Here is a 12,215-nt window from a genome sequence, read left to right as displayed (position 1 = left end):
AATTAATTTATTAGTTTAGTTTTTCTTGTCACTTCAATTCAGTATCTCACCATACATTTAACCTTAGGTTTATATTTAATTTGACTTTCCTTATATAACTCACATTGGTTAAATTTTCTTAAAACATTAAAAATACAACCATACATTTAATCTTTAAGTTTATATTTAATTTGACTTTTCTTATGTAACTCACATTCGTTAAATTTTCTTAAAACTTTCAAAATACGGTTGTGCTTAATTATTATATACGTGGTTATAATCTCGTGATTCAAATAGACTGAATAAAAAAATCAAATAGTTAGTTATAAAACGATATTTTTGAGACGCTTTTTAAATTTCTAAATAAATTTTGTGTCATCTATGATCAAAATGTGTGATGTTTACCTAATTTATACACATGAAAGCATTTGATTCACCGAATAGAGAAACTACATCATCAATTTTCTCATAAATTTAGCTGTCACAAGAACATAAAATCGCAAGATCAAGTTTCTCATAAGTTTCAGCAATTCAAACAACTGTTGTCTATGATGTTTATTAATTGACTAATTAATATATATTGACGAGGTATGAAGAATTAAATCACTAAAAAATTTGGTTTTCAATTGAAATTTTAATTAAATGATTTGATGTATTGTAAATATATAAAATATATATAAGAAAATAAATTATCGGACAAGGTAATTTGTGATCATAGAATTAAAAACAAATATATTAAATAACAAAAAATCGAAAATTAGTTATTAAACCTAATCTAGTAAAATATTAATAAAAATATTCTATATCATTTGATATTCATAATTTTGAATTTGAATTTAATATTTAGTAATAATATAAAAGTTGCAAGTATATCCAAACATTAAATATCTGGCGTTAATTATTAATAAAATAAGTTTAAAAAATCTTCTAAAATCAATCTTGTTTCAAAAATAGTTAATGGTTGAAAGATATTTACTGTTAAATAAAAACAACTATAGAAAAATATAAATTAATTGACCATTAAAATAAAAACATCTAAATTGGATAGATAGTTATTAATTAAACTTATCGACATGTGGCAAACTAAGAGATACAAAAAGTTATTGGTAGAGTTATGAGCACAAAGATGTTGCTTCTAGATAGATCCTAAGCTTTTCACACCGTAATACTTTTTCTTTGAATTTAAATTAGTTTAAAACATTTAGTTTAGTTTTTGTTGTGTAATCCACTTCGATATCTCATCATACATTTAACCTTTTAAGTTTTTATTTAGTTGATTTTCCTCCTATAACTCGTATTCGTCAATTTTCTTAAAATGTTGAATACACAGTTGTGCTTAAGTATTATATATTAGGTTTTAACCTCCGTGTTTTACACAGGTTAAATAAATAAATCAAATAGTTAGTAATGAAGGTTTAAGAATTATAAAACAGTACTCTTGAGATGTATTTTAAATGAATAAATAAATTTTGTGCCGTGTATGATCAAAATGTGTAACATTTACCAAGTTCATAAATATGAAAGCATTTGATCCATCGATTAGAGAAACTACATATTCAACTTTCTCATAAGTTTAACGGTCACAAGAACATGCAATTGCATGATCAAGTTTCTCGTAAGTTTTAGCAATCACAGCAATTGTTGTCTGTGACCTTTTTTAATTAATTGATTGAATAATAATTTTTAAGAGGTATTAAAAAATCAAATCCCTATAAACATCGATTTCTGAAAATAAAAATGATTTTAAACTTAATTAAATAAATTTATATATTATAAATAATATATATATACATATATACGAAAATATATGAACGACCAAGTAATTTGTGGTCATAGTAATTAAAACAAGAGTAAAGTACAATTTTAGTCTCTGAGGTTTACACTCAATCGCACATACAACCCTCATTTGAAAAAAAAGGCCAATCAAGTCCATATGGTAGTCAATTGGAATCAATCAAGTCCCTCTTTACATTTTCTGTTAGCCAACTGTTAGTAGACCGAGGTATGGTTGTCTTTTTACTTAGAAATTCAAGGGCTATCTCATCGTTTCGTGGTCTATAACCCAATATGGCGGATTACATCCCCTTTAAAACCCCAAATTGAACCATTCACTCCTCCCATCTTCTCCATCCTCTCTAAAATCCAATATCAAATCAAAACTCAATTGTTCATAAATTTGAACAACAGTTTAGTAAGTGGAATGTTGGAGAGCTTAGCTTCTCCTAAAGATTTGGATTACTTTGACCCAATTTCAATGTTGGGTTTCCCACGAGTGGATCCATTAAAATACAGGTATACATTGGAATCTAATAAAGAGTGTAATGTAACAAAAACTAAAACCAAAACCATTCAAGATTTAGTAGCCTGTATGAAGTCTCTAGATATATGTTTGATTTTCAGACGAAGATTCACAACTTACAAGTTGGAGTATCCAGGTAATTGCAAAAAATATTCTTTATTTGGTCAAGACCATGGTAGCTTGCCTTCTTCATTGTTATTATACGCGATCCAATGTTCTAAGGAAGACTATAAACTTCATTTTCTAATCAAATTTCAAGACAAAAGTTTTACTCGATATGATCAGCTTTTCAACCAGAAATATCACTAATCGGAGAAGGGACTTGGAATGGGTGAAAAGATGAGTTGTGCATCACCGCCTATCTTATCTTGAACCAGAGAGATCCTCTGGATAATGCTCGTGTTGGGGATTGCTCGATTGGGTTGACTTTGTGGTTCCCTGCAGTTCGGTCAGGAATCCAAACTTCAGTCATGGCAAGAGGCAGATATTTCAACAACCACGGACAGCGGCCCAGTGAACATCAGCTTTGAGATCAGTTTTATACTGAGCATGAGTTCTATTTCTGGAAGCGGGATTTCATCACTAAATCTATCCTCTAGTAATAAAGATAGCATGCGGATATCAGCGGAAGGGATTTATGATGATGAAACTGGACAAGTTTGTATGGTTGGTTGTAGAAACTTGAAAAACTATTCTTCCGGTAGCACAAGGTGGTTGTTGGTTGTGACGGTGAATAGTGGCTGAGATTTTGGTGGTGGGTTGTGTGTTGTGTGTTGTGTGTTGAAGAGACTATAAAAGGGAGATAACTAATTCGTATTGCAATTTCAGTCCCTAAAGGGCATTTTGGTCTTTTAACCAAAATCCTAACGTTCATCTAACAGACGTTTTGATAGAGGGACTTTATTGATTCCAATTGACAACCACAGGGACTTGATTGACTGTTTTTTTCAAATGAGGGTTATATGTGCTATTGGGTTTAAACCCCAGGGATTGAAGTTGTACTTTACTCTTAAAACAAAGATATTAAATAAAAAAAATCAGAAAATTAGTTGTAATTGGTTTATGTTAAACCTAATTTAGTAATATTATTAGTAAAGGGTGGGAGTTGGCTACAAAGTCCATTTTTCCTACAAAGTGTAAGAAGTCATAAAACACCATAATGTCAACCATAAAACACACTCAAAAGTCAAAACCCACAAATAACATAGTGGAGATAACTAAAACACCATATTTGTGGGTTGTGTGCTGTGTTTTGGATTATAAGGCTTTGATTATCAAATGACTAACATTAATGTGTTCTATATTGATTATCATGTTGTGTTTTATATTCATAGTTGTACGATGGTGTGTTTGAAGTTTTCAAGGACTGTTAGTGTTTGGATATTGTGTTTTAGTGATCTTCACTATGTATTTGTGGGTTTTGAGTGTGTTTTATGGCTGAAATTGTAGTGTTTTATGACTCTGTCACTTTGTAGGAAAAATGGACTTTGTAGCCGAACCCCACCCTATTAGTAAAATCATTCATATATTCATAATTTTGAATTTGAAATTAATATTCAATAGTAATATAAAAAGTGTAAGGCTATAGAGTGTGTTCATGACCCTCATGACCACCATGACTCTCTACGTCAGTGTTATGTCAACAACCTCAAATCCACCATCCAAAAGCGATACCCTAAGGTAGCGTTTGGTATGAAGGAATGAAAGGTGGAATGGAATGGATCATTCTGATGGAATGAAAATAAACATGTTTGGTTATCATTGGTAATGGAATGGAGCATTCCAAGGGAATGTAACTCCTTCCAAATATAACAATTTCCATTCCTTGGTATGTAGGTGTTTTTTTTCCATTCCTTCAAGGAATGGAAAGAAATATGTTATTATTATTATTATTATTATTATTATTATACTTTTATTTGTATTTATATTTATATTTATTAATATTCATACTAATATTAATATATATGAAAAATCTATTATTAATTTTTTATCTTTAATATATTATTATTATTATTATTATTATTATTATTGAGTCAATTATATTTTTGTCGCTTTAATACAGTTGGTTACTTCATTTTTTTTGTTTATCAAATTGTACAAAGTAATGATTCATTCTATTCATATATGAGTAACCAAACATCACAATGGAATGGAATGATCCATTTCATTCCGTTGTCCATTCCATTACCTCGTCCATTCCATTCTCTCATCTATTCCATTACCCCATACCAAACAGACCCTAAGGGTGTGGTCATGACCCAAACCACTATCCCCTTATTATTTTAATTTATCATTGTCTAAAGAAAAAGAAAATGATTTCGTGAAAAATGGAAAGAGGACCATGGTTGTCATGGTTTAATCCATGCAAACCATGGTGGATCATGCAAGGGATGGTGTAGCCTTCCATTCGTGTTTCTACGTGATGAATCATGTCCCAACCATGACCCCCACATAGGGCCGTTCAAATCGCTCGCCGCTCGTCGCTCGCTCGACGCTCGTTCGGAAATTGCTCGGAAAATGCTCGTTCGATTTGACACTCGCTTGTAAACGAGCCGCTCTGCTCGGTTCGGTTTGTAAACGAGCCAAGCATGAGCAAAGGTCCGCTCGGCTCGGTTCGGCTCGAATTATTATTTTAATTATTATATATATACATATACATGTATACATGTATACATACATCTATAAACATGTATATACACATATATATACACAAATATAAATTATACATATATATACAGACATACACCTATATATATACACACACACTTATACATATATACTTAAATATAAATTAAATTTATAGTTTTATATGTACCAATCTATTAGATTTTGGTTAACTATATACAAATTACAACTATACACAAATTTACAACTATATTTATACGTAGTAGCCCAACCACGCCAATAAAAAATTAAAATCAAAACTAAAAGTTAAACCCTAAACCGATAAACGACAGTCTGTTCATCGCCTCAATGTTTCATGTCGTTACCCTAAGTCGATCGTCTCCTGCTCCAACGTAATTGTTCATTGAAGGGGTATGGTCCCAAAAAGCCGCGCAAACCTCCATCAAGGTTGCGCGTGGGACCATACTCCTTATCTTAATAAACTTCCTACTAAGAGTCTCGCGCGAGATACACCACTTTCTGCTCTACGTCGCGCGAGGTCTCGCCCACAAGAAGTTCCGATATCAACACTTAGCATACTAAAAGAGCACATGGGCATACTAACCCGTGCGGGTTAGTTAGATGCTCAACAGGAACCGCATAGGAAGGCAGCGCAAGGCTGCCTCCAGTGGTACACAAGGTACAAGTGGCAGTGAAAAGAGCCAATGAGCGTCCAGCAGGCTCTGGTCAATCGTGCGCCACGATCGTCTGACGAGAAGTACGTAAGGACGCCTACGTGGCACCAATCAGGGGACGGAGACATCTGTCCCACGATCTCCACTTGTCTGCTGATGGCAGAAGAGCAGCAGGGCCGACAACAACGACACGTGGCTCCAATCAAGGTGCGCCAGCACCGAAGAACTTCTAGAAGCCACTAAACGGTCGACACTAGTGAGACAAAGAGCACATCTGTTGTGTTGTCCATTTCCTGCCCAAGGCCCATCAGCCCATATCCTCTTACACCTCTCCGGCTATAAATAGAGACCTCATTCCACAGGTTAAACATTCGATTCCCTCTACTCTCACTCTTAACACTTGATTATCCTCCCAAAGCAGTTGCTTATTCTCACGCCGGAGCCCGGTTAAGAGGGAAACCCCCACATTCCCCTCTTAACGAGTAACGGTGTTTTGTTTTGCAGGATTGAACCTCAAGTCGGAGCTCAAATATTCATAAGAAGATTAACCATTATGGTAGAAACATAAACCAAACTGATTAGTCCCCATAATTAGTTCAGTGTTTCTTCATTCATGTAATATGATCATCATCTCGTCAGCCACAACATTGTTATTTATAAGAAAAATATTATGCCATGAAATATGCATGTTTTTAAAGACATTAAAACTTGAGACCCAACATTGTCACTATCTCTCTTAGCAAATTTAGTTTGGGCAACACGGTTTTCCAAATCGCTCGAACTTCGCTCGACGCTCGCTCGGAATTTTTACTGCTCGAAAAATGCTCGCTTGATTTGATGCTCGGTTTTAAATGAGCCGCTCCGCTCGGTTCGGTTTGAAAATGAGCCAAGCACGAGCAAAGGTCCGCTCGGTTCGGCTCGGCTCGTGAACAACCCTACCCCCACATCCTTTATCCTAAGTCTATAAAAACACCAAATTTTCGACACCAATTCTTAGTAAAATAAAAAAAGAAAATCTTCTATAATCAATATTTTCAAGAAAATAATTAATAGTTGAAATATATTTATTGTTAATAAAAGAAATCTGTTTTGGGACACGTGTCGCATTTCTACGCATCCTTAGAGTTGTTTTCCCACTGATTTATTTATCTCTAATTTAGTTAATATCCTTAAATTACTCATGATCTTCTATCTCTAATAAATATGTAATTTTTTTCCACAAAATGAGCCATAATTATAGGTAAGTTTTATTTTTTGTTTTACGGATTTTTTAGTTTAAATATTATTTATATGTTTTGTAATTGATAAGTGATAAATCATAATTATAGATAAGTTTTTTTATGCATTCTTTACATATAATTATAGATAAGTTTTTTTTTATGCATTCTTCACATATAAATTTGGCTTTAAGAAAGATGATGATATACAATCATGACATTGAATTTGTAATATTCAGAAACTGAGAGGATGCGTTGCATAGGTGAGATATCTTATGCAATGAATTTAACATAATTTAAAATTTGTGTTTACAGATATATTACACAAAAACTAAAGGATGGCTACGATTTTGTATAATACCTATTTCCGTGTAACACAAAAATATTTTATTTTGTTTATATATATTTCACACAAATTCCATATATTATACTATGTTATATAATCATGCACTAAATTTGTTTTGTTACTTTACAAATTTTATAATGTAATAAATCTTCTTAAGGTTACGTTTTTTTTATTCGAGTTTTATTTTTAATTTGCTACAATGTTTTTGTTGTTTTTATTATCATTATTATTATTATTTTGTGTTATATGTTATAATTTAGTTAGCCAAAGATTTATTTTCCCTTTTATTTCACTCTCTTTCAGATCCTATTATTCAATTTTATAACTTTTATTAAAAAAAAAATCAACAATATGTTATCACAAAATTTATCTTATAATATTTTAATCTTTATTATTAATTATATTTATTTTATTCAACCCGTGTAATACACGGTGTTGTAACCTAGTAACAATATAAAAGCAACATATTTTGTTAAATAAAAAAAACTTTAGAAAAATAGAATTAACTGGTTATTAAAAACAATTAAATCCGATAAATAGTAATTAATCAAACTTATTAACATGTGGCAAATTAAGAGATAAACATATTTAAATTTTGACTCTTGTAAAAAAATATAAAAATATTCGAAGAATACTATTAGGAAAATAAGTTAGACAATCTTCTATAGTTAATCTTTTTCAAAAATTAGTTAATAGTTGAAATAAAAACAACTTCAGCAAAATAGAACTAACTGACCATAACAAAAACAACTAAACCGAATAAACACTAATTAATCCAACTTATCGACATGTAGCAAATTGAAAGATAAACAAAGTTAAATTTTGAGTCCGGTAAAAAAAACCCCTAAGTGTAAAGAAATATATTATAAAAATACTAATAAATTGATATTTAATATCATATTTCCTAAATAAGTTATTTGATAATATCTTTTTTTTCTAAACAGGGATTTGAATGGGAAAAATTTTGTAAGGTGTATGGTGGTAACGAACGTTCAAATTTATAATCATATATATTACGTAGTAGATAGAAGTAGAAGTAAAGGGATATTAAAATTATGGAATGTGAATATATAACTAGTAGAGTTTCTTCGCGCTTCGCGGCGGACGTTCGATTTGTATAGCTTTGCCTCTTACATTATCGGAACTTGCTATAGCAGGTTAGGAAACTGAAAACAGTTAAAAGAAAAGGGGGGACATAAACTCACAGAAGTGCGTCTCTAACAAGAAATCTCCCGGTCAACCTGCGGTGCGACGACCTACACGTACTAACTTCTATTAGACGAACGGCCGTGCCTTAGCTTAAGGTTTAAGTTTTTGAGAAATAGTTAGACAACTATTTCGTGTTTACACTTCGTAATTATGTATTAGTTATATTCCTTCCCAAGGATGGAGAGTTTCAATACATGTGTTTTCTTGTAATTCCAAAAATATATTATTAAGTCACACTTAAAAATATATTTTAATTCTGTCTCCAAAATATATATATTTTTCCCAAAAATATTATATTTTATTCCATATGATTTTCCCAAAATAATGCTTTTATCAAAATACGCGTTTAAGAGTATTTTCTGAAAATACGTAAGTTACAGTTAAAGTTCGGGTGGTAATAATAATACCGGTACTGTAACTTAAATATTTATTGTGAAGGCATTAGTATTATTTTGGAGTCGTTACTTTTCAGTGTATACGAGTTATATTATTTTTACTCTAAAAATAATATTTGTATAGTTCACAAAATAATCATAAAAATCTCACAAGTGTTATTATGAAAAATATATATTCTAAATATATATTTAGCAAGTTTTATTTGTGAAAATCCCACCTCCGGCACTTGGTTATTTTGTAATAAAAATCATGGCGAAATTTATTTGGAAAAACAAGTTAAAAAGATATTTTTAAGCACTTGTCATGAAAATAATTCTAAGTGTTATTTTCTGGAAAAATTTCGCCAGAGTTTCCTCTGTAACTGGAGGTGGCCACGCTTACAAGCGTATCATTTTCTTTTCAAAATTCAATCAACAATTTTCTCAACATCATCAAACAATATTCAAACCATCAAACTAGTCAAAAATATACATAAATTGTAAACACATGAACTTGTGGGTTATGTAAAAGTGTGTAGTAACCTTCCAATATTTGTAGTAGATCTTTCTATCTTTATAAATAAAGTCGGTTTCTCGAAAATTTATTTTTACAGAAAATGCATTTATACAACTTCTAGTCAAATATTACAAAAATAATTCTTTGTTAAAACCTTTCGTTACACAAGTGTCTACACACTTGTGTGTTCACAAAAACACCTTTAGTTTATGAAAGATCCGGCTTTAAAACATGGTTTCATCTTTCACTTGGTTCTTCGAAAATACCACTTGTAGATCTTTAGATCTACTAGTTTAGAACTTCATTTAATAAGAAAAACTCTTTTTACACAAGTTCATGTTAATAAGTAGTAGTGTTCGTCATCTAATCATTTTCACACTTAAACATACACTAGTTCATGTTCCATGAACATGACCTAGCCGGGTTAGATGACGATTCGAACTACTACTAGCATTCAACAACATAAAAGAACCATAACAAAACAAGATCCAAGAGTTTTACACTAATATTCATTCTTTAACCAACATGTTCATCATTTTTAGTAGACTTTTAGTTTTGATCTCTAGTGTTCATGATTTTTATCCAACAAATTTCTTATTAACCACTTTAGACAAGCTTAAGAAGGTGTTTAGAATCACTTACAACTAGCTCAAGGCTAGGGAAGAAACTAGACGAAAAATGGGTGGTTAATAGCGTTATGGTGAGGTCCTTGGCAATCCGTAAGCACCGAGCTTCCTTACACGTGATCATTCACCTTTGAGTATACTTGGAAATGCAAGATCAAACTTTGAAAATGTGTGGGTGTATGTGAATGCTCTCGGCCGAGAATCAAGAGAAGAGGGAGAGAGTGGTGTGATTTGCTTAAGTGTTAAATGAAGTGGTGAACCTTTGGTATTATTTATAATCCAATTAACCTAATTGCCCATGGGATTTTATGCCATCTAGATATAGGACATAAACAATATAATAATCATAAAGTGTGAGGGTATGTCCCCTCATGGGACCGAAATCTTTTTGGGGGGGGGGGGGTGGGGTAATTGGGTTGGTTTCCAACTAGCTAGTTAGAGTATAGTTAGTTGGAGTTTAAGATTAGTTGCCATGTGTGTTGTAATTTATAACGGGTGTGAAGGGGTATGGTCCCAGATCTCGCGTCAGCATCGACCGCGAGTGACCATTACCCTTATCAAAACCCCCACCAGCCAACAACCTACTTGTGCCCATGCGAGAACGCGTCGACACAAGGGTTGAATCCAATCTATCTAGTGATAAAGGAGGACTTACCTGGAACATGAGAACGGTAGAGTGATGCGACATAGCATCACATCTGATGTATGAAAACGGAAGTATTCACAGCGATGCGGCCTCGCACCGCGTCCAGTGAACACTTCTATCAATACAAGGAAGCTGGATAACAGCAACAGTCACCACAGGCGACGATGCGGCCAGCACCGCATCTCGCGTATTTCTTGATCACAAGCAAGAGACGCGATAACATCAGATGTTACCGTCTGCAGCGATGCGGCCCGCACCGCATCCTATACGCTCAACAAGTGGGACTGACACCACAGTACAAGTGGAACCAATGGCAGTCACCTGTCAGGTCTACGTAAGCGACAGACTGACGTGGCGTCGTCTCCCCGGCCGACATGTCTGACACGCCTGCAAAGGTGCAGCATGCCGTCAGTCTATCCATCCACCTCCTCCTTCACTCCTCGGCTATAAATACCAACCCCAAACCAGGTTTGAGGTATCTCTTGACAACTCTCTCACTACTACTACTATCTTACTTTGCTTCCCAAGCAAATTACTGATTCTCACGCCGGAGAGTGGTAACAAGGAGCACCCCCCACCCCATCCTCCTTGTTACGAGTCACGGTTTGTTTCCTTGTGCAGGAGATCAACCCACCGGTGATCCAGCCAGCGATCCTCGAGAGGAAGGGATTAACCCTTCTTGACGAGACCAGTAAGTTAACCCTGCCCGGTTAACCATTGTTTCATCATTGGCGCCCACCGGTTAACCATTGTTGTTCTTTGGACTGAACCGCATAAGGGGGTAGTGCCGATGTGTCCGGGCGCCAATGATGAAACAATGGTTAACCGGTCATGACTGATCACCAAAACAACACTGGGGATAACCAAAATCCCACAAATCTAAGTCCGGTAGGGGTCAATCCCTCAACATCGCAACCCGGACACATCGGCACGTCCACACAAAGAGGTCCCTCCCTTACGTTTGGACATGACTTATCACAGTACGCATCTGTGATCCCACCAGGCATGGACGTTCATGCCTGGTACGACCAGCAGGCAGCCTTGCTGACAGCAACATACAACTGCGCTTGTGCGGAAGCGCAGATACAAGCTGGGCCCACCCCAGCACCGCACACCCCCGCCGATCGTATTTTACAATACGCAGGCAGGGCACATTCACGTCCAGCTTCGAGAAGCCGACGTGAAGATCGCGGATCATCTTACTGTTCGGTCCACACGATCAACGAGGATGATTCCGCATACGGGTCCCACACCAGGGGACCAGTGCATACCCGCCTAGGTCCCTACGTTGAGGACAGGCAACGATCCGCATCCCGACATGGCTCTGGAATTCAGAGCCGGTTGGGCCCACAGCCGTACACCGAAGGGTATGGTCGTACCGACCCGGACGACCGTACATATTATGGGGATTCGCATGACACCTGCAGCAGACCGGGAGGACGCAACTATGTTCCTCCCACTCACCCCCGCAGTACATACCTCAGGGCTGCAAAGCGCCCTGAGAATAAACCCTACAGACCAAAGGCTGCGGCCGAAAACTCCAAATTCGCCCCGCGAATAGCCCACGCCCATGTTACCACAACAAAATTCCCATTCAACGTTGGGAAATACAGTGGTTCATCCGACCCGGATGACCACATGAACATTTTCATAGGCGCAAGGTGCAATGGCCAGTGGGACGAACCCACTTGGTGCAATTTTTT

Source organism: Helianthus annuus, chromosome 12 (assembly GCF_002127325.2).
Source record: "Helianthus annuus cultivar XRQ/B chromosome 12, HanXRQr2.0-SUNRISE, whole genome shotgun sequence".
Classification (NCBI taxonomy): domain Eukaryota; kingdom Viridiplantae; phylum Streptophyta; class Magnoliopsida; order Asterales; family Asteraceae; genus Helianthus; species Helianthus annuus.
Note: the sequence above shows the minus strand (reverse complement) of the source record.